Source organism: Pelobates fuscus, chromosome 1 (assembly GCF_036172605.1).
Source record: "Pelobates fuscus isolate aPelFus1 chromosome 1, aPelFus1.pri, whole genome shotgun sequence".
In the NCBI taxonomy this organism is placed as follows: domain Eukaryota; kingdom Metazoa; phylum Chordata; class Amphibia; order Anura; family Pelobatidae; genus Pelobates; species Pelobates fuscus.
The window spans coordinates 456,404,690-456,429,750 of record NC_086317.1 but is presented as its reverse complement, the minus strand read 5'-3'; positions in this window follow the sequence as shown (position 1 = coordinate 456,429,750).

The window sequence follows — 25,061 nt, the reverse complement described above, 5'->3', positions numbered from 1 at the left end:
CTTTATTTGACTACTAGTGATGTTGCGAACATAAAATTTTCCGTTCGCAAACGCGAACTTCCGCAAATGTTCGCGACCACCTCCTGTCCGTTGTCTGCACCCGTACGGCCAACTCGCGCTTGCAGGACTTCTCGCGGGCGGCTCCCTTCCCATGGAATAGCCTGCCTACCGCCATCAGACTCTCCCCTAGTCTTGCATCTTTTAAGAAGTGCCTTAAAACCCATCTCTTTAGGAAAGCTTATGGCCTCCAAGACTAACCCTTACCTCACATACCTGTTTTAAAACCCACAGGGACTCTTTCTGGCCACAATAGTGATGGAAAAGTTGTTTCAAGGGGACTAACACCTGGACTGTGGCATGCCGGAGAGGGATCCATGGCAAAACTCCCATGGAAAATTACATAGTTGATGCAGAGTCTGGTTTTAATCCATAAAGGGCATAAATCACCTAACATTCCTAAATTGTTTGGAATAACGTGCTTTAAAACATCAGGTATGATGATGTATCGATCAGGTAGTGTAAGGGTTACGCTCGCTTCACAGTGACAGACCAAACTCCCCATTTAACGCACCACAAACAGTCCATTTGCACAACCGCAAACTCCCCATTTGCACAAGGTTGGATACCAAGCTAGCCATGCCCCGTTCCTTGTCCTCACTGATGTCATTGAAGGTCTCTTCCTCCACCCAGCCACGTACAACACCAAGGGTCCCCAAAAGGTGACAACAAGCCCCCTGTATTTTTTTTTTTTTTTTTTTAATGTACACTACTGTTACACCAGATATGAGTTGCACTGGTGTGACACTGTGCCCTGGCAGGCCCTGAAACGCACACGTGTGAAGGAAACTGACTGCTATTATATTACAGTCAAAAAAGTTTTTTTTTTTGTTTTTTTTTTAAATGCAAGCTATTGTGACACCAGATATTGGATATCGCTAAAAATCATGATCACTATATACTTTCTCTACAAACCTCTAAAACGAACCAAACTACTCATCCATCCGCTATACCACTTTATCCCACCTAGAACTAGTGCCCAGTTAAAATACTTGACTCTTACTTACCCACACTCAGTCATGCCACACACATTTCACCACTACTCTCACTGAATCCCTCTGACTACGGCTAAATTCATCTTCTACATCAGAACACTACTCCTAAGATTGGGTTGTATCCATGTCTCGGGTCTTTCATTTAGAATAGGGGCAGCTTCGGTCTCCTTCAACACTGACACTCCAGTGCATATTATTAAAAGATTGGGCAGATGGAAATCCTCAGTCTACAACCGATATGTTCCTCATCCCGAGAAAGAAATGAGGAAAGCTTTTAAAAGTTTGACTTTGTAAATTTGATGCAATAAGTGTGTTTTTCTTTAATACCTTTTCACCCTCTTTGCATGAACCCGATTTACATATATTACTAATATGTTTCTGAACATATATATTATATTATGCACTCACTCACTCTCTGGGCCGGCCTAAGACATCATGCTGCCTAGGTCCAACGATAGATGACTATGGGTGATAATGTATAATAAACACAGGTTACTGGCTATGGGGGGGATAATGCATAAAAAACACAGGTTACTGGCTATGGGGGGGTAATGTATAATAAACACAGGTTACTGGCTATGGGAGGGATAATGTATAATAATAAACAGGTTACTGGCTATGGAGGATAATGTATAATAAACACAGGTTACTGGCTATGGAGGGATAATGTATAATAAACACAGGTTACTGGCTATGGGAATATAATGTATAATAAACACAGGTTACTGACTATGGGGGGATAATGTATAATAAACACAGGTTACTGGCTATGGGAGGATAATGTATAATAAACACAGGTTACTGGTTATGGGGGGATAATGTATAATAAACACAGGTTACTGGTTATGGGGGGATAATGTATAATAAACACAGGTTACTGGATATGGGAATATAATGTATAATAAACACAGGTTACTGACTATGGGGGGATAATGTATAATAAACACAGGTTACTGGCTATGGGAGGATAATGTATAATAAACACAGGTTACTGGCTATGGGAGGATAATGTATAATAAACACAGGTTACTGGTTATGGGAGGGATAATGTATAATAAACACAGGTTACTGGCTATGGTGGATAATGTATAATAAACACAGGTTACTGGCTATGGAGGATAATGTATAATAAACACAAACATAAAAAAAATAATAATAAAAACAAAAAAAGAATACAGCTTCAGAATTAATCTAAATTGTATGCTGTCTAGGAGGTGGGAGGGTCTGCTGCTGATTGGCTGGAATGTGTCTGCTGACTGTGAGGTACAGGGTCAAAGTTTACTCAATGATGACGAATAGGGGGCGGAGCGAACATCGCATATGTTCGCCGTCCATGGCGAACGAGAACACGCTATGTTCGCCTGCGAACCGTTCGGGACATCACTATTGACTACTCTGATTTTCTGTGTTCCTTGGTTTGCTTTACCGTTCTATTGTATGTATGTAATTGTTTACCTCGGCCTGACTATGCTTTAGCGGCTTGCAGCTGTGTTTCGCACTACTGAGGCCCTACGTTAAATCCATCAACTCTTAAGGACTGGTAATAAATGTTTATTATTCCATAACAAAAAAAGAACAGTATGGGACAGGGGAGGTGGGGGCCTGTCTGTAGTGAATATAAGAAAATAAAAACACACTATGTGACACAATGAATTATAAGGCTGGAATAATTCTTTTTTTCCATTCTGTTCCCAGTCCGGCTCTGCTGCCACTGGCGGCATAGGCGTGCGCACGGGGTGTGCCGGGTGTGCCTGGGCACACCCTAATCCCGCGGCACGCCTATGTATATTGAGACCGGCAGGGGAGATCTCAGGATCTCCCCTGTCGGCTCATGCAGAGCCGGCGCTATCTGAGCGCCGGCTCTGCTCTCAGCCTCCCTCCTCACTGACCCACATGCAGGGAGGGAGGCAGGAGAGGACCCGGCGGAGCTATTGCCGGCAGCTCTGCCGGGTTCCTCTCGCGAGATATGAGCGTTGCCGCGGCAACGCTCAAATCTCGCGAGAGTGAACTCTTGCCCCAGAGGGGCTAGAGTTCACTCTCCACTGGACCACCAGGGATGGAATCAGCAGCAACAAGGATCCCCCCTCCCTACAAAAGGTAAGAAGGGAGGGGGGATAGCAAGTAATGTACCCCCACAATCACCCACACACATACAGCACACACACATACAGCACCCACAGACATACACAGCACCCACACACATACAACACCCACAGACATACACAGCACCCACAGACATACACAGCACCCACAGACATACAGCACCCACAGACATACAGCACCCACAGACATACACAGCACCCACAGACATACACAGCACCCACAGACATACAGCACCCACAGACATACAGCACCCACAGACATACACAGCACCCACAGACATACAGCACCCACAGACATACAGCACCCACAGACATACAGCACCCACAGACATACACAGCACCCACAGACATACAGCACCCACAGACATACACAGCACCCACACACATACAGCACCCACAGACATACACAGCACCCACAGACATACACAGCACCCACAGACATACACAGCACCCACAGACATACAGCACCCACAGACATACAGCACCCACACACATACACAGCACCCACAGACATACACAGCACCCACAGACATACAGCACCCACAGACATACAGCACCCACAGACATACACAGCACCCACACACATACAGCACCCACACACATACAGCACCCACAGACATACACAGAACCAACACACATACAGCACCCACAGACATACACAGCACCAACACACATACAGCACCCACACACAGCACCCTCACACACACACAGCACACTAACAGCACCCTCACACACACAGCACACTAACAGTACCCTCACAAACACAAACAGGACCCTAACAAACACACACACAGCACACTACCAGTACCCTCACACACAGTACATTAACAGCACCCTCACAAGCGCACACACACACACACAAACGGCACCCTCACACACAGTACATTAACAGCACCCTCACAAGCGCGCACACACAAACACCCTCACCCACATAGCACACTACCAGCACCGTCACACACACATCACACTAACAGCACACACACACACACACAGCAGTGTGTGTATGTGTGTATGTATGTGTATGTGTATATATATATATATATATATATATATATATACATATATATATATACATATATATACATATATATATGCGGCGTGTGCTTGTGCTTTAGGGTGCACACCCTAATGCAATAGGCTGCGCACGCCTATGACTGGCGGAACATACCATATGCGTATACTGACGTCGACGTGCAGCCTGTGCCAGGTCACAGGTTCATTGGTGTAGTATTCGCCACCATTAAAGTTCGGTAGCAACCCATAAAAATGGCAGAAGGTAAAAAATCTAAAACTTACCATTTTCATTCAGAGTGAGAGGAGGATTATTTTTTTGTTTACTCAAAGTCCATTTGTCTCATTTGCAATCTCAGCATGGCCATACCGAAAAAGGACAATCTGGAGTGGCATTTCAAAACAGTGCACAAAAACTATGAGCCAGATTTCCCTGCTAAAACTGCTCTATGCATTTATAAAGTGCGGGAATTGAAGAGTCAGCTTGCACCACGGCAATCCATTTTTACGAGGCCCAACACCAAGGGTAAGGCGGCCACCATCGCATCATATCGAGTCAGTCATGTTCTTGCTAAACATAAGTCTTTCAAGGATGGCGAAGTTGTGAAAGAAGCATTTGTTGAGGATGCAGATGCACACTTTGGTTATTTTTTTTTTTTTTCCAGACACATACTTGCCTTATAGAAGTTTTACTCTTTGGTGATTTTAAGAACAAAACAGAGATTGTTGCCGCTATTAAGGACATGCAATTATCCTGGAATTCTGTTACATGGCGATGTGAGGTGATGGTAGAGAATGTGGAGGAGCAATTGAAAAAGGACATTGACGCATGTGAGTGTTTTTCCCTCCAGTTCGACGAGTCGACTGATATGGTGGATGTGACTCACTTATGTGTTTTCATCAGAATGGTTTTTGATGACATGAGTGCCACAGAAGAGCTGCTCACAGTTTTGCCATTGAAAGGACACACAAGAGGCGAAGATGATTTCAACGCTTTCATGGAGTTTGTTAACAAGAGCCAAGTGCCTCTTTTCAAGCTCATCTCTATCACAACTGATGGAGCTCCAGCAATGGTAGGCCACACTAGTGGGTTCATTGCATTGTGCAAACAAAGTGAATCTTTCCCGGACATCCTTAATTATCATTGTATTATTCATCAGCAAGCATTGTGTGGGAAGATTTTAAATAGGAAAGAAGTCATGGGTGTCGCTATGAAAATAGTGTGCTCTTTTCCGGCCAGGAGTCTACAGAGAAGGTTATGCAGGGCTCACTTGGAGGAGACAGGTGTGGAACACACAGACCTGCTGCTTCACACAGCTGTAAGATGGCTCAGCAGAGGTACATTTTTGGTTCAGTGAGTTGTTGCCTGAAATCAAAGAGGGAAGTGCTCATGCCATTTTACAGAACACTGGTGACACCTCATGTAACGGATCACCTGGCACCCCGACTGAGTACCTCCGTTAATGGATGCTCCTAGTGCTTCCTGAGGACTCCAAGCACTCTGGCAGACACCACAATCACCGAATCCGAGAAACCTTTAAATTCTCCCAAGCATATGAATGCTGTAGACCATTGAATAGGAACCATACGAATAGGCTTGTACTCCTAGCAGTCAACTGGAACAGCATGCAATAAATCCTTCCCCCAATAATGAGACGACACATCACTTTGAGGGTAAAACAGGAACTCTGGACTGGCACATCCAGCCTGGCTTTTATTACAAACAGATACATACAGGACACTCCCAGGGGGAGGATGAAATTAACCAATCCCATACATGGTTCAGCCCACACATCCCCTCCCCTCAGATAACATTAAACCCAATTATCCGGTACACTTTTCCAGCCAAGTTCTGGATGTACCCTAAAAACCGGGGGTACACCTTTAAATCCAGCATCGCTGGATAGCCCTTATTCAGGGGGACAACATTTCCAAAATTCAAGTCATTCGGATGAATGGTTCGGGAGATATGAGGTTCCAAAGATTTGACCGACCGCATGGGTAAAGTATCCGAAAACAGTTCCATGCATTTTGGCCCTGCGGTCGGTCACAAACAAGTGAATGAAACAGACGAATTACTGCTGTTATAGAGACTAAGGGGGATTCGCATGAATCCCCTAGTTCGTGAGTTTCTTTCTACCGAACGGCGGGCCGTTCGGTAGTTTCCCCACGAAATTCTGGAAGTCTGGAGGTCTCAGCGGTGTCTGCCTAGTCGAGTGTCCGATTTTAGTTCCAGACGCTCGATGGCAAAACACCGCTGTTCGGTAGTTTAAGATGGCCGCCGCCACGTGTTCGGCTCCCGAATGGCGGCCACCCAGAGGACACAGACCACACTGCACTGATTGCCAATTACCCGTTTGCAACATTGTTGCAAACGGTAATTGGAGGCACACTCATTCCTGGGTGGTCTGGTTGTTCGGTAGTTTCACTCAATATACTGAATGGAGTGATTCTACCGAACAATCAGATGAATGCTGCATACAAATCACCCAGGATAAACTTAACACATATATAAATACATATATAATATTACAGGCAGTACACTCGAATATGCTTCACAGTCTTAAAGGGACAGTAGTCCCAAAAGTCCCAATGTGTCCATAGATGCTGTTAAAAGGGCCAGTAGCAGCAATATACAGTATAACAAGCCCAAATATAAATCTTTAAATGTACCAGTTTTCCAGGGGCCATAGTCAGCGGGTAAGAGGCAGGCAGCCAGGCCCCTCCAATGTCCAGTGGCGAGGTGGGTTCCGCCACACCTCACTGCATACAATACAATACAGAGTATTGTATGCAGTACTGGAGACCGTATCTCCAGAAGGATATTGATACTTTAAAGAGAGTTCAGAGAAGGGCTACTAAACTGGTTCATGGATTGCAGGATAAAACTTACAAGGAAAGGTTAAAGGACATGGCTTGGAGGAAAGACGAGACAGGGGGAATATGATAGAAACATTTAAATACATAAAGGGAATCAACACAATAAAGGAGGAGACCATATTTAAAAGAAGAAAAGCTACCACAACAAGAGGACATAGTCTTAAATTAGAGGGGCAAATGTTTAAAAATAATATCAGGAAGTATTACTTTACTGAGAGGGTAGTGGATGCATGGGATAGCCTTCCAGCTGAAGTGGTAGAGGTTAACACAGTAAAGGAGTTTAAGCATGCGTGGGATAGGCATAAGGCTATCCTAACTATAAGATAAGGCCAAGGACTAATGAAAGTATTTAGAAAATTGGGCAGACTAGATGGGCCGAATGGTTCTTATCTGCCGTCACATTCTATGTTTCTGAAGCTTTCAAAACAAGCCGAATATGCACATCTTGAGGACTGCCAGAGGCTTTTGGACTTGGCGTTCCTGACAGATCTTACTGACATGCTCAATGGTTTGAATTTAGAGCTCTAGGGTCAAGATAAACATGTGATCAACATGATTAGTTCGCTGAATACATTTAAAAGTAAGCTGCAACTGCTTTCAAGTAGGCTGCATCGCTGTGACTTGCAAAACTTTCCTCAGATACAGGCAGAACTCCAACGGCATGGCAAAGATTCAGGCCCAGAGGAGGCGGGCTGAAAGCTAGCCGGATAGGAGGCATGTGTGGGTGTGGTGGGTGTGGGTGTAAAATGGGTGTGGCATTTAGGTTAGGGGTTTGGGTGGGGTTGTATAAATAACGGACATTTTGTCCCCTTCACCTCAGCCATCTTAAAAATAACGGCAAGGTGACAATTTCTCCCCCTGTTTCCTATCATTTATTGTTGCTTTTGCTTACCCCACGGCCAGGAGCATGGATATCGATGGAATCCTTGCTGCTCTTCGGGCTGAGGCCCTCCAGGACGGTGGCCGGCACCTGCAGGCCCAGCTGGTAAGGCTGCAGGGTGCCTCCTTGGTAGCTGCTCCCTCTGTCGGCAGCCAGGGTACTCCGCGCCGCCGGGCGCGTCCCCCTACCCGTTACAGCCCCTCGCGGGAGCGTCGGGTGAGGGGTAGGAGCAGGAGCCCCGTTGCCGGCCCGCGCGCCAGGTCCCCCGCGGCCGCGGGCGGCAGCGAGTCAGTGCAGTCTGTCGCCTCCTCCCCGAGGCGGTCTAGAGCTACCCGGGCGGCTGCCGCTTCTCGGGGAGGTGATGGCCGTTCCGCGCCGGTTCCTGCTCCTGTGATCTCGCGGGCCTCCAGGAGGTCGGCCGCGAGATCACTTTCCAGCACAACGTTGGCGACGACCCGGGCACCTGACAGGCGCTCGGCTCATGGCGGATCTCAGGCGGAGCGCGAGCAAGTGAGGTCGGCGGCCGGCCCTTCTTCAGGAGTGGTGAGTAGGCCGCGAGGCGGCAGGGCAACCAGTAGGGGGTTGGGGGGTTCGGGGGGTCGGGGTATAGAGCCAGGTCCGGCTACTCGTGGGCACAGCCCCCCCCCTTCTCATCCTCCCCGCTCTGTCTCCCCTGGCCCGGCCACTACCACACTCCCATCAGCCTCATCCGTTCAGCAGGCACTCCCATCAGCCTCATCCGGCCAGCATGCACTCCCATCAACCTCATCCGGCCAGCATGCACTTCCATCAACCTCATCCGTCCATCCTGCATTCTCATCAACCTCAGCCGCCCATCAAGCTCTCCCAACACTCTCTCCTGCCCATCCTACCCCCCTTGGACCCCTCCCTATGGGTCTGATGCCCTCTGCATCTGCCCCACCGTTAACTACGGCCCATGCTGCCCCCTCTGGGGCTCTTTCTGCCATGCCAGATTCACACACAGTTTTTACCACTTCTGCGGGTCCCCAATTACCTGGGATGGGTGGGCAGGGTTCTTTTTCACCTGTCCTGTCTTCGCAGGTCACCCCTGGTCGGCTGACAAGTCGGTTCCCTGATGCTGTGACTGGTGCAGTGCTTCCTGCGGTCGCAGTTCCCTTGGGGCCGTTGCAGCCTGGTGGGCATGTTGAAGTCCCGCTGCTACCTTCCAATTCAGCTCCTGCAGGTGAGTACTCCGGTATAACGGGGTCGGGTTTGGGGGGCGCTGGCGCAGGGGAAGTGCAAGAATGGGGTTCTGTACTCCAGGCTATGAAGCAGGTTTTGCTAACCCTTGAGCGGGGATATCGCCCCGGGGCTTCCCCCCCGGTGGCTTTAGATAACCAACTTCGGGCGGGTTGGGCAGGTTCCGCAGGGTCTGATCCTTCAGCAGTCGCGGCGTCAATGCCCGCCAATATGACACAGGCCCCCAGCCCCTCAACCTCGGCGTTACTGACGGTGACGCCGGAAACTGCGGGGGGAACGGCCGGGGACGCCGCTGCTCTCTCGGGTTTGGGGGTTGCTCCGGCCGCGCACGGGGCGGCGTACATGTGCTGGTCAGGTCCTCTGGGCCTCCATCTAACGCCGGAATTGCGCGCAAAAATAGACAAGGGGGAATTTGTTGAAATTTTTTCTCTCCTCCCTCTGGAAGATCTTCCCCGAGTGGACGCTGACGCTAAAGAGTCCGAAAAGGACAAAGAAAAGTTTCGGTATCGGAAGATTCCGAAAACTTTCGGAAACTGGATCCGAGCTTTTTCGATCTTAGCCAGCGTGATAGGTGAGAAGACTCCCGCCAAATGTTCTTCCCTATTCTGCTACCAGGACGTGATATGGAACGCTTGTCGGGTGTACGGCGGGTTAGGGTGGTGGCGGTATGATGAGCAGTTCCGCCAACGTTTAGCGGTTCGGCCTTCCATGGGCTGGGATCAAATGGACATTGGCTTGTGGTTAGCTATCATGACCCGCCCAGCCTCACATCAAGGGGGCCTGTCGTCCTTTCTTGGGGGGGCCGGCGCGGGTTCTTCAACTGCAGCGTCGGCCGGTCAACGTAAAACAGGCTGCTGTTGGCAATATAACGATGGCCAATGCAAATTCGGGTCTAGTTGTCGCTTCAAGCATGAATGTTCGGGGTGCGGCGGGTCCCACCCCGCTTCAAAATGCTTCAAACGAGCCAAAACTGGCAACAAAGGGGACTCCGTGGGCACTAAGGGCGAAGACGCCGGTGGACGTCGACGCGATGCGCCCATGGCTAAATCGTTATAAGAATAAGAAGGCGGCTGCCTTATTACTGGAGGGATTTGGGCAGGGGTTTTGGATCCCTCACCGGCCTCGGCAGGTCTCCGGTTTTTGCAGAAACCTGAGATCTGTTTCTGAATATCCAGGGGTGGTCAGGGAAAAACTGGCGAAGGAAGTAGCGCTGGGCCGCATGGCGGGCCCATTTCGGGAATCGCCACTCCCCGATCTAAGGGTTTCACCGTTGGGCGTGGTGCCCAAACGGGAACCGGGAAAGTTCCGGCTGATTCATCACCTGTCGCACCCTCATGGGTGCTCGGTAAACGATGACATTGCAGCTGAATTATGCCGCGTTTCCTATGCGTCCTTTGACGCTGCTGTGGGCATAGTAAGGGCCGCTGGCCCCGGAGCACTCATGGCAAAAACTGATATCGAGTCTGCTTTTCGCCTCCTACCAGTTCACCCAGAGTGCCATCATCTCTTGGGTTGTGCATTTGAAGGTCATTATTACGTGGATATGTGTCTCCCGATGGGTTGTGCCATATCCTGTTTTTATTTTGAATGTTTCAGCTCTTTTCTGGAATGGGTAGTGAGAATGGAGTCCGGTTACGATTCCCTGCTTCACTACTTAGATGACTTTCTGTGTGTAGGCCCCGCGCATTCGCCGATATGCTCCCGGATCTTACAAGCAGTGTCAGATGTGGCCTGTAAGTTCGGCGTGCCGCTGGCACCTGACAAAACGATTGGCCCTTCCACGTGCTTGTGCTTTCTCGGGATCGAGATTGATTCGGTCGTCGGGGAATGTCGGCTTCCGTTGGACAAGTTGGCTGATCTACGTGGGGTGGTCCAGGAGGCGAGCTCCTTGCGGAAGATCACGCTGCAACGACTTCAATCCTTGTTGGGCAAATTAAACTTTGCCTGTCGGATTATGCCCATGGGCAGAGTATTTAACCGACGCCTGGCGGCTGCCACGTCTGGGATACTGAAGCCGTTCCACTTCGTCCGCTTGACCAAACCGCTCAGGGAGGATTTAGCGGTTTGGGCGGTTTTTCTGGAAGAGTACAATGGTAGGTCTTACTGGCAGCAGCCCGAGGTAGCGAACTCAGTGCTGCACCTGTTTACGGATGCCGCGGGTTCGTCGGGTTTTGGGGCTATCATGGGAAAACAATGGTGCGCAGAACCTTGGCCAAGATCATGGTTCGACTCGGGCCTGACCAAGAACATGGCGTTCTTGGAGCTTTTTCCCATTGTGGTGGCTCTCCATCTTTGGGGGCCGGAGATCAAGGACAGGCGTGTCGTGTTCCACTGTGACAATTTGGGCGTTGTCCAGGCCATTAATCGGTTGACAGCCTCCTCTCCTCCGGTGGTCAGGCTCCTGCGGAGCTTGGTACTGCGTTGCCTGTCTTTGAACGTTACATGTCGCGCTGTGCATATTCCCGGTGTAGAGAATACCACGGCTGACGCCCTTTCTCGTTTCCAATGGCAGGTGTTTCGTCTGATCGCGCCCGAAGCAGATACGAAGGGCCTTCCCTGTCCCAGAGAGCTATGGTCCCTTGGCCTGAGCGAATAAGGGAATGGATTCGGTCTTCAGTGTCGGATGCTACTTGGGCCCGGTACGGTAAGGCATGGGGGGACTGGGTCGCTCTGGAGCAGGACCAAGGTGGGTTTTCTTCATCTGCGGAGAGGGTTCAAGGGGTTTTACGGTTGCTCTGGTTTTGGGAGGCTAGTGGTTGTTCCCCAGCCACGGTATCGGGGAAGCTGTCAGGTCTGAGCTTCTGGTTCAACCTGACTCGCGTGCCGGATGTGACCAAAGACTGCATGGTCCGGCTTGCAATGCGTGGCTGGCGTAGAGGTCCGCAGCCTCGGGATTCCAGGAGACCGGTTTCTGGCGCACTGCTACTTGGTATCGCGTCGGTCTTATCCAGGGTCTGTTTGTCCGATTTCGAAGCGCGTTTGTTTCGGGTGGCTTTCTCTTTCGCCTTCTTTGGTGCTCTGCGGATTGGGGAGCTTGTGAGCCCTAGCAAACGGATTCCAGGCGGCTTGTTGTTCCATGATGTGTCTGTCGTGGATGATACGGTGCGTTTTTTGGTGCGAAAGTCGAAAACTGACATTTTTGGTAGGGGGGCATGGGTTTCCCTTCGCGCCATTCCCGGCTCGGCTGTCTGTCCCGTCGCAGCTTTTCAATCTTACCTTCTGTGTCGCCCGGGTGTTGTAGGCCCATTGTTAATTCATGGGGATGGGTCTTTTCTTTCTCGCTTCCAATTTCTCCGGGTTTTCCGTTTGGCACTCGAACAACTGGGTATTTCGAGCACAGACTTTGGGGGTCACTCTTTTCGGATTGGGGCCGCTACGGAAGCCTCTCGTTTAGGTTTCTCGGACCAGGCCATTCAAAGGATTGGTAGATGGGAATCGGGGAGGTTTCGGTCATATGTTCGGCCCACACATCTGATCGGTATCCCCCTTGTGTTTTCTCCACAGGGCCCGGCCGACGGATCTGGATAATCGGTCATTCCTACATCTACTGGGCCCACCTGCGGGCTGGGGTTCGCCCGGGTGGGACAAGGCTTGGAATACCTCGGGAACTGGCGGAGGTCCGGTGGTTCGGGTTCCGGGGCATGAAATGGGGTCAGCTGTTGCCTGAGGTCGTGCAGTTATCCACTTTATTAGGAATCCCGGATGTTTTGGTGGTGCATCTGGGAGGGAACGATTTAGGTTCGCTGCCTGCGTGGGGCTTAGGGGAGCTGATCAGGCGAGACTTGGCGCACTTGCGAGTACTTTTTCCGAATATTTGCCTAATATGGTCAGGAATAGTTTCCAGGAACTATTGGAAGTGCGCACGCGATCAGGGAGCTATGGAGCGCTGTCGAGTAAAGATTAATAAGCGGGTTTCCAAATTTGTGCTAGGTGTCGGGGGCTTGGCAGTGCGACACCGTATTTTCGAGCGGGAGGCAGCAATCTTTTTTCGCCCGGATGGGGTCCATCTCACTGATGTCGGTTTGGACTTGTTTAACCTAGAGCTGCAGGATGCGTTGGAGCAGGCCATGGCGTTGCTTGGGGGTCGCGCCCGCTGATTTAGGCGTAAATGCAGCGGGGCTAGTGGCGGGTATGGTCCTTGCCGAACCAATTGGGAAGAGGAGTACAGGAAAAGAAGGATGCTGGCCCCCTCCCCTAACCTCGGGAAAGGTTTGGGTATTTGCGCGTGCCCTCTGTGCCAGGAATGGTGGCCAGGGGTTGGCATGTGGTATTGGAAGGCCAAGGTGAAGGCCAGGTATCCTGGACGAGGGGGGAGGGCTGATGCCTCGGATGGGCGTGTACCCTAGAGGGTTGGTGGTACGGTTGGAAAGGACTAGTTCAAGTTAAATAATGCTTATACCTTGTTTTATTTATGGTTGGTTTTATAAATATGTTTGTTAATTTATAAATAAAAGCTGTGGCCTTTTTATACCACACATATATGTTTCCTAGTTTTGATTGGGTTAAGGGTTTGAATGGGGGGGATGTAATGTGTCGCACCACACGATAACCGCTACCTACACACATGCACAGCTTGACAGTGCACGTTATGAGGAGCAAGTTCAGAGCTTCTTGTCAGAATTTGAGAAGCGTTTTACTGACTTTACATCCATTGAGCCTGTTGCCAGCTATCTGTGTTTTCCGTTTGGGGAGGGCATCGATGTGGATTACATGGCTTCCATAGTAGCAGCGCTGTTTGAACTGGATAGCTCTGCTGTTGAGAGTTAGATTCTCAAACTGCAAAATGACATTGAGATCAAATCGAGGGCAACACCAGGCAAGGGGAACCTGCTGCTGGAACAAAAATATCCCAACCTCAGAAGATGTGCCTTGAACTTAACTGCACTTTTTGGATCAACTTATTTGTGTGAGACTGCTTTTTTTCACATGAAAATCATCAAGTCAAAGTACAGATCCACAATGACAGACATTCACCTTGTGGCCTGCCTAAGGCGTGCAACCAGCCCTGACTACTACTAGCTGCCTCCTCCCAATGCCAGATGACCCACTGAGGTATGGAAATACATTGATTGCCACAGCTTTTCAACTCACAAACTACTTTTTATGATATCTGAATGGGTTTTCTGTTTATTGTGTGAATGTTAAAAGCACTGATAGGCAATGGACACGGCTTCCTATGTGGACTGGTAGATCTCCACGGGCTGGCAACTTTAAAAAAGATCTCAAAAAAGGTTGGGCACCACCGCTTTACACTTTCATATCTCCTGCTCTGTCAATTGTACTTCAATCACACAAAGGAGGCTCATGCAGGCTCACTATAGTCACCATAACAACTACAGCTTATTGAATTTGTTCTGGTGAGTAGAATCATTACCTTCAGGCTTTTTGCTGTAAACAGTCTTTTCAGAGAAAATGCAGTGTTTACATTACCACCTAGTGATAACCTCACTGGCCACGCCTCAGATGGCTGTTAGAGATACTTCCTGGGTCATGGCTGCCTAAAATGCATCCAAACATTCAGTATCTCCTCCCTCTGCATGCAGACACTGAACTTTCCTCATAGAGATTAATTGATTCAATTAATCTCTATGAGGAGATGCTGATTGGCCAGGGCTGTGTTTGATTCATGCTGGCTCTGCCCCTGATCTGCCTCTTTGTCAGTATCAGCCAATCCTATGGGGAAGCATTGTGATTGGATCAGGCCACCACTTCTGATGATGGCAGCAGACTGCTTGTTTTTGAGTCAAACAGCATGCAGAGTTACAGCTTCAGGCTTGAATACAGTAAGATTTTACTATATTTACGGAGGCATGAGGGGCCCAGGGGGGGCTAGATGGTGGTTTTAACACTATAGGGTCAGGAATACATGTTTGTGTTCCTGACCCTTATGGTCAGGAATACATGCTGGTGTTCCTGACCCTATAGTGATCCTTTAACATAAAATTAGATTATACATTAAATAGACTGCGCAATAAAGGAATTTTAAACATGAGCAGTTATATTCATTAATGTGAGAATTCAAAGAGAATTTCAGCCCAAAGTAGATAAACTGGAAACAAATGACACGTAGAATGTTTTTTTTTTCTTTTTATTTTGGTCTTAAATTTGAAATTCCGGTTGAAAACTTTATTGAATATACATGTAGATCTCTCTTTACAGGAAGTGCATAAACAAAGGGGCTGAGCAAGGGTGCCTGAAGGGCTCTTCTTTTTTTTTTTTTTTCAAACTGCTGGAAAATAGTGCCCCCAAAGACACCTGGCACCTTAACAAATACTATAAGCCACAGTGGTTATGGTGTTTAGTGCTTGTGTCTAAATCTTGGATACTGAACTGGGTTTGGTTCGGAATTGGTGCTTCCCTTTAGAGGATGATTAATTTAAAATGTTCCACAAGTTAAAGGGGCATTCTCTGCACCATAACCACTTCAGAATTTTGAAGTAGTAATGGTACCAGTGTAATGTTCCTAAAGTCTTTCCTTTTAATAATTCCGAAATCTAACAAAATATGGCCATAACGTGTAGATTATAGCTCTCAGTGAGAGAGTTGGGAAGTACAGAGAGTCTTGCAGATGCTGCCCTCTGGAATTGAGTGCCCCGCATAAACTTTCTTCATAGAGGCAGGCCACTTGTTGGGCTTACAGGTGTGTTTGCTCTGCAGTGATAAACCAAGTCACGTTGATATGAGTTAGAATGAGAGCTGTGACTTGCATACCTTGTAGGCTGATCTATGACTGAGATCTGCCTTAAAGCCCTATTTTGTCAGTTTGCTGAATTATCTAAACATCTTACTGGCACTAAAGCCACTCAAAAAAACTGTTGTTATGGTGCCTAGAGTGTCCCTTTAAGGGTAGTAGTAGTAATCAGTGCATCAAAAGAAGAATTTACAAAATACAATGTAATCACTTCAGCCCTGAGCAATAAGCACATGCAGGTTACTCATTACCTTGATTGAAATGGGCTCAAACTGTTAGAATGTTCTCAAACATAATAAGAATTTAAAAAAAAGAACTCCTTCGCAATTTAGCACTTGGCAGAAAAAAAATGAAAAAAAATCTGAAGTAATTTAGAAGGATAGAGGTACAATTCATCAGGGAGGCTGATAGCACATAAACTACAACCCTGGATAGAATGGTATTAGAGACGAAAAAACTAAATGTCTAGAACAAATTAAAAACACAATTTTATTAAATTCACATAACAAAATGTTCTTTTTTTTTATTATTTGTTGTTACTGACATCAGCCGTTAGGAAATATTAAACTTAAGCAATTATATAGCGGCAGACGATTAATGTGGGTAAATTAAATAACATTTTCCTGTAGTCACATTTTTGCTGTTTTTTATTAAATTTTTTGTCACAGCACTCACAGGAGGTTAACCCCTTAACAACGGGTTACGGACGAGGTCCGTCACTCAGGGGATTGCCATAACGACGAGTGACGGACCTCGTCCGTCACCCGTTAAAATTAACCCCAGATCGCCGCGATCGCGGGGTTAATGGTGCTCCGACTGGCGCTGTCCCAGCACATGTGCCCGCTCTGACAGCATGTCAGAGCGAGCACATGTGCGGTGTATACTTACCTTCCGCCTCCCTGCACTTCCGGGTTTACTGTGAAGTGCAGGGAGACGGATCATCAGTGATCCTGCCCCCTGTCAAAAAAAAAATAAAGTTTAATTAAAATCCCACCCCCTTTACCCATTTTAATAAAAAATTAACCCCTTCCCTGCCAATTGATCAATTGGCAGGGATTACATTTTACTATGATCTGATTTTTTTTAACCCCTGAGGGTTAATTCTTCATTTTTTTTAACCCTCAGGGGTTACATTTATTTTATTAATTAATTTAAATATTTTAAAATGATAAATTTAGCTAGCTGGGGAGGGTGGAAGTTAGTGGGAAATTGGGGGATTTAGTGTTAGGCTAACTAGGGGTTAACGTTAAAAAAAGTTTTAAAATAAGCTTTAAAAAGTTAAAAAATTAAGAAAAAAAAGTTTTAATAACGTTTCAGTAAAAACTAAAAAAATAAAAACCCTTTACCCAGTCCAAATAAAAATTAACCCCTTCCCTGCCAGTCGATCACTGCCTACAGTGATCAAAATACAGATCACAGTATTATACTGTGATCTAATTTTTTTTAACCCCTGACGATTAACTTTTATTTATTTTTTAACCCTCAGGAGTTAAATTTATTTAATTAACTAATTTAAATATTGTATAATTAAATATTTTGCTAGCTGGGGTGGGTGGGAGTTATGGGAAAATGGGGAATTTACTGTTAGTGCTGCTTACTGCTAGTTAGGGGTTAACTATAAAAAAAAAAAAGCTTAGAAAAATTTTAAATCTGTAAAAAAAAGTTTTAAGAAAGTTTAGGAAACTTTAAAAAAATAAATAAGCAAAACAAAAGTTTAAAAAATAGTTTTAAAAAGTTAAAAAGTTTTAAAAAGTTAAAAAATACATTTAAAAACGCTCATTACCACTACACCTGGAACAAACTAGAGAAAAAATTATCCCACGCCAAGGTTCAAAATATGCCTTTTAAATTACCCCAGGGTGTATTCTTTAATAAATAGTATGTGTTTGTGGGGAAATTTCAATAACCAACCATCAAAACTACTCCAAATTGGAACATGGACACAGCATAAAACTTCAAAGTTAGAAAAAAACTGAATGGCTGCGTCTCAAATGTGCCCCTTCAACATCCACATATACCTGGCAAAGGTACATACGGGGGTATTGCTGTACTCAGACCACATAGCTGAGCAACATATGAAGTATTATACAGTGGTAGCACACATAAGGTTTGCAAAATATACTGTGCAAACTCACTTTGTGTGTCAAAAAGGCAGAAAAGGGGGCGGGGCCGGACCGCCGAGCTGGACGGTCGCAAGCCTGAGCAGCTCCTGCAAATCACTGAAAGTCACCCTCTAAAACCAAATTTCATCGCCTAAAATTCGACCGTCAGAGCAGTTACCCGAGGCTGAGAGACTGCTGGACCCGGGGAGAGGCTGGCTCACTGTGCTTCAGTCCCCCGGGGGGAGAGAAACATGTTGCCCCGACCAGGGCCTTCTCCTGCGGTGAGTGGGGCAGACGGCCGCTGCCCCACTATCCTGCGCCACGGAACCCAGCCACGAGCGCAGATCAGAGCGGGTCCGGCTCCGTTTCCCCCCCCTCTGGACCGGGGGGGTGATCCCGGTCCTCACTCTGTGGCACTGACCACGACACGGCAACTGAGGCCAGGGAGCCCGCCTGCCACACTTAAAATGGCGGACGCCATGTGCACCGACGGCAAAGGGAAGATTTGCTCCTATCTCCCGCCCACAGCCAACAAGGCGGCTCAAACCTCCCGGCCGTGCAACACTGAGAGACGGCGAACCCAGCTCCAAACTTTGCAGCCGCGCAAAACAAATCTGAGCCACACAAGCGCAGGAAAGGAGCCTCACAAGATGGCGACCGCACCAGGATCAGCAACGCAAGGCCTGTCACTGCCACACACTGCCACAGCAGGCCCTACGACCACCACACCGGACGCCCTGGGGGCCCTGCTAGACGGCTTTTGGCCACCTCCTGGCCTCCCCCTCAGCAGACCGGGCCTAGGCATCCACTCACCAAGCGGGAGAGCCACGGACTGGCAGACCACCACCATGCTGGACACTCCGGTAAACCCTACGGGCATAGGTTGAAAGGAGATGGGCCGTGAGTTATGTGGAGCTGGGGACATGTTTGTGCAGCTGGCCACTCTACGGGACATTGTAATGATCTGTGGACTAAAGCTCTGCCTGGGGCTCTGTCTCCTACATCCACCTCATATTAATGTTTAAATTAGCATGTCCCAACTTAGCAGATCCATGACCTCTCAGGCACTATCATATTTATGCAACATTAGTTTTAGCTGGCTGCAACCTCTGTGTATTAAACCCTGTGCATTTACCTATAGGCCTATGCCACACTTACTTAAAATCAAGCGTGCATAACCTCAAGTGTAAGCTGTCCCACTCAACTAGATTTCCCTTAACGTGTCTTAAAGTGTCCAGCATTGTGCTATATATATTACGCTATTCTGCCTTATTAAACATCCGTGTGTGAAGTACTTCTAGAAAAATGCAGCTTACCCTGTCAAGCTACTCACATTCATGTACAAGCGTGTTAACTAATTAATCGGTGGCTTTCTTTATTCATATTATATCTATATTTACAGATGTACCAATCTTGATTCTTATAAAAAAATGTGCACCAGTATTGCTTATATGCCACCACTGTTCAGCATAATGTAAAAATCTGTCTTGCTTTTACTGGTATGGCGAAGTGTGAATTCATGTAACTATCGTGCACGTCAAAAATAAAGAATAATAAAAAAAAAAAGGCAGAAAAAACGCTTATTACCACTACACCTGGTACAAGCTAGCGGAAAAATGATCCCACGCTAAGGTTCAAAATATGCCTTTTGAAATACCCTGGGATGTCTTCTTTAAGAAATGGTATGGCTTTATGGGGTATTTGGATTATATAGCCTGGTAAAATACTCTAAAATGGGACATGGGCACAGCGTAAAAATGTAAAGTTTGAAAAAAACTGGAATGACTATGTCCCAAATGTGCCCCTCCGATGTCCACATATACCTGGCAAAGGTACATACCGGGGTATTTTTGTACTCAGCTGACATAGCTGAGCAACATATGAAGTATTATACAGTCGTAGCACACATAAGGTTTGCAAAATATACTGTGCAAACTCACTTTGTGTGTCAAAAAGGCAGAAAAAGCGCTTATTACCACTACACCTGGTACAAGCTAGCGGAAAAATGATCCCACGCTAAGGTTCAAAATATGCCTTTTGAAAAACCCTGGGGTGTCTACTTTAAGAAATGGTAGGCCTCTGTGGGGTGGTTTAAATTTAAAACCTGCAAAGATGCTTGGAAATTGCACATAGGCCCAGCGTCAAAATTCAAAGTTCGGTAAAAACTGAAATAGTGCCAAAGACATTCATTGGGGGTGTCTTTTTACTCAGAAGACTTAGCTGAGCATAATTTGGGGGTTTTGAACTTAGTGGCACATATGAAATATACAAAATGCCCAGCAAAAATGCAATCTGTATGTAAAAAAAATGCCCAAAATAATTTTTTACCACATACTTTGGCATATATTGGTGGAAAAATGGGGGCATGCTAAGGCACAATATGCACCTTATGAGATACCCTGGAGTGTCTACTTTTACAAATGGTAGGCCTTTGTGGAGGTTTTTTAAACAGTCAAACTGTTATAATACCCCAAATGGAAGCATAGGCTCATTAAATCCGTCTCTCAAAACTCTACTGTGAATACTGAAAAGGACAGGTCTCCTGTATGGCACTGTAGCTTCACGAAATAGTGCCAAAGACATACAATGGGGTGTCCTTTTACTCAGAAGACTTAGCTGAGCATAATTTGGGGGATTTGAACTTAGTGGCACATATGAAATATACAAAATGCCCAGCAAAAATGCAATCCGTATGTAAAAAATGCACAAAATTATTTTTTACCACATAATTTGGCATATATTGGTGAAATAATGGTGGCATGTTAAGGCACAATATGCACCTTATGAGATACCCTGGAGTGTCTACTTTTACAAATGGTAGGCCTTTGTGGTTTTTTTTGAACAGACAAACTACTATAATACCCCAAATGGAAGCATAGGCTCATTAAATCCGTCTCTCAAAATTCAACTGTGAATACTGAAAAGGACAGGTCTCCTATATGGCACTGTAGCTTCACAAAATAGTGCCAAAGACATACAACGGGGGTGTCATTTTACTCAGCAGATGTAACTGAATACAAAATAAAACTTTGTACTGGAATAGCACACACCAACTTTACAAAATACACATGAGAAGTTCTTTGTTATAAGTTTGTGTGCCAAAACCCCCCAAAAACACAATTTTACTCCAATATTTAGCAGAGGTTGGCGGTGAAATGGCTACGTAGAAAGTGTCAAAACAACCTTAGGTAAATAGCCTGTGGTGTCTACTTTATATAAATATATACTTTTGTGTGGCAATTTTGTTTTCTTTTATGGCTATTAGGCTTACAAGACAAACATACCAAATTCTAAAATCGCTGCACATTAAAAGTTTATTTTACTCCTTGTGCTTTGTGACCTGTAACTACCAAAAAAAAAAACTTAAAATCCCAGACACATTATATATTCTGTAAATCAGAACAACTAAATGAATTTATTTTTAATTACTTTCCTTAACCTGCACTAATTGTGCACACATTATTATTGCAAAAACTGTAAAAAAAACTCAAAATGTTTCATTTTGTTTGCATTTTCCTGTATTTTTTTATAATAAATAAGCATTTATGTATATATATGTTACATCAAATTAAAGCCCTTTCTGTCCTTTAAAAAACGGTATATAATATGCATTGGTGCAATAAATTAGTAAAATGCAAATTGCAGTTGAACGCGAAACAGCAAAAAATGCAAAAAATTTCGTTGTCATTAAGTGAAAGACAAGCTTCTGAAGCTCTGTCCTTAAGGGGTTAAGGAACACTTCCACCCCCATAACTACTTCAACTCGTCTTACCGTCACTCCTTAAACCATTTTCTAAAGGTTTAACCCCAAAGTTGGTCCCCAGTGTCCAACACCATTGCCTCCCGGTTTCCATAATTTCAGGGTTTAGCCACATGGCTCATGATGGCTTATCTCAGGCCTCTCATTGAGAGAAATAATATGTAGTCTATTGGATTGGTGAAGTATGGCAATTGCTGGACATTCTCTCAAGGTCCCCAGGGCCGGACTGGGAATGAAAAGCAGCCCTGGAAAAAAATTCTATACCAGCCCCATAATGAATCGCACCAGCATAGTGTGCAAATATGGAAGCGGGAAAAAAACAAACTGAAAACTATCACTCAAACATGAAAGAAAGAACTCATAGGGCTTCAAAATAAACAAAAGAGCGGATTTGTTGGAAGCAGTAGACAGGTGCTTCCGAATGTCTGAAGTGGGGAATTTCGGAATGCCGAACCGAATTTCTGAAGTGCCGAAGTGCTTCGGATTTCTGAAAAAGTGGCAAAACAGGAGAGGGTTGGGGTAGAGGTAGGGTTAGGTTTAGGGGTACGGTTAAGGGTTGGGGTAGGGTTAGGGGTTGGGGTAGGGTTTAGGTTAGTGGTTGAATTAGGGTAGGGGTAGCCCTACCCTAAACCAACCCTAACCCTACACTTACCTGAAGTGCCAAAGTGCCGAACCAAAGTGCTGAAGTTCCCAATTTCGGAATGCCAAACTAAATATTTTTCACATGCACATCCCTAGGAAGCAGACGCGCATTTGCATATAATCAATGTTTCAGTACAACTACCTTGACATATTAAAGAAAGTTTCGGAATTGGACTGAAATTGTGAATGTATGCTATTGCACAGCAGTAAGAAAAAAAAGACGTTATCCTGCTCATTTTGAAGTAACAAGAGTGTGCTCTTCACTTTGGCTGACAACTGGATGATCTCAGTCAACGCCAATTCAATTCCCATAGGAAAGCATTGGGAGGCTATTGCGCATGTGTGGCAAAACACTGTGTTTCAGCGCATCAATCAGCATCTCCTCATAGAGATGCATTGCATCAATGCATCTCTATGGGGAGAGTTCAGCACCACTATGCAGAGAGTGGAGATGCTCAACATAGGTGCTGCACAGTCTGAGTGACTGTCACTAGACATGTTCCTAGGCAGCAATGTAAACACTGCCTTTTCTCTGAAAAGGTAGCATTTACAGTGCTCAGCCTACAGGGACAGGCTATAGACACCAGAACCACTACATTAAGCTGAACATTTCTGTTGACTATAGTGTCCCTTTAATACGAAGTCTTTCTCTCACCGGTCAACTCTAAATTACAGGGAGAGCAGAAGACACAAGTAAAGATGCATTTTGTTTGTGTCTTTCTCCCTTAACCCCCTTTCATGTGTGGACTACAAAAATTGTTCAGGAATGGTTTGAGGAACATGAAAAAGAGTTCAAGGTGTTGCCTTGACCTCCAAATTCCCCAGATCTCAATCCAATTGAGCATCTGTGGGATGTGCTGGAACATCAAATCCAATCCCTGGAGGCCCCATCTCGCAATTTGCAGGACTTAAAGGATCTGCTGCTAATGTCTTGGTTCCAGATGCCACAGGACATGTTCGGAGGTCTTGTAGAGTCTATGTATCAACACATCACAGCTGTTTTGGCAGCACGAGGAGGACCTAAATGAACTTTTGCAGGTGGCTTTAATGTGATGGCTGATCAGCGTATGGATGTAACTACAATTCACTGAGAGAAACTATTTTTTTTTTCATTAAAAGTTCATCCATTTAAGCCAACACACTCTCACTAACACATACACGGTTACACGCTTTTAATGATACACACTGTTAAACCAGCAGACATTTTCACTGATGGCAATAAACATTCTCACCGACACACACACACTGACACACAATCACTCACTGACAAACACACTCACGGACACACACACTCACTGACAAACAGACACACACACACAAGCTTATCACTTTAAAATAAATAAAAGCTGTTAAGACCTGCAGGGGTGATGGTGCTGCGGTCCCTTGTTCCTTTTCCAGCTGCTGAGTATAAGTGATTATAGCTCCAGCAGGGGGTAGAGATGAATACAGCTTCCAGACAATCCTTCCCAGTAGTTAGAGTATTCTTTCCCCAAACATGAGCCAAGACTTCATGAAGGGTGTAACAGAACTAAAGCTTTATTGAAACAGGCTGGCTTTTATGGGGGATCTTCATGCAAGAGGACCTCCCAAAACAAACAAACATATCACCAATCACTGTACAGTATTTTCTTAATACACGCCCTCCCTCTGCCTGGAAGATAGTGAGATAAGTTAAGGGGTAAATCAATTATCTCCAGGCAGAGGGCACACATTTTACCCAAACATTGGAACACCCCTTTCCCCACAAGGTATCCCCACAAAATACATATCCCCTGATAGCCCCGATCTGGGAGGCAAACATATCCAAATTTCACCCAGATCGGTTCAGGGGTTCTTAAAAAGTGTGGAAGTCTTGTTTTACCGACCACACACGAGGCTCCTGCCCAAAACAGTTCCACGAATTCAGTGTGTGTGGTCGGTCAATTGGAGAAAAAGGCGAAAGCGGTCAAAATACCGAAGATACCCTCCTGGCTCATAGGAGCGATTGTTCCCCTGGTCCATACGAACATAACTACCGAATGCCGCTCTTCTTGGTGTTCGACAAGTAGGAGAAGCGGGCGTTCGGTAGTTTTCAGCAGTACTTCGCACGGTCGAGTGTCCGATTTTAGTTCCAGACACTCGACGACCAAGTCCCACTGACTCGCCTCGTGCGAACAAGATGGCCGCCGTTTTCTTTTCCTCGTGGCGTTCGGCTATACGAACAGCGGCCACCCAGGGAACACTTAATTGTCGGTGCTTCAGATCACAACAAGCCAGGAGGGAGGTCGGGGTTCGGTAGTTGCAAACTGCCGAACGAATAATCCACTATAGGCAGAAAAAGGGAAACAAAATACACAAAAATAGAAGAAAAGGTCGGCTGAGGTCTCTTTTCTTCACAAAAGCTATTTTTAGTGTTTTTTGTAACACAAGATATCTGTTTGTGCCTTAATTTGAAAGGTAACTATGGCGAGACAAAGGATCTCTAGTAGAAAAAAAGGTAAATGTTTTAAATGTGGTGCAGTCTCCATGGAAACCAATGTAATCTACAAGAACATTCCACTGGTTTCTCTGGGGATGGCTCCACTCTTAAAAGGGCAGTCTAAACACCATTTGTAGCTCACTGTAGAATATGGACTCCATCCTCCCAGTTTGTGTCCAAAACTGCTAATCCTTCGAGCAGTTCTATTAATACAGAAGTGATCGTCTGCATTAGCCCATAAAAATTTAGACAGAAATGACCC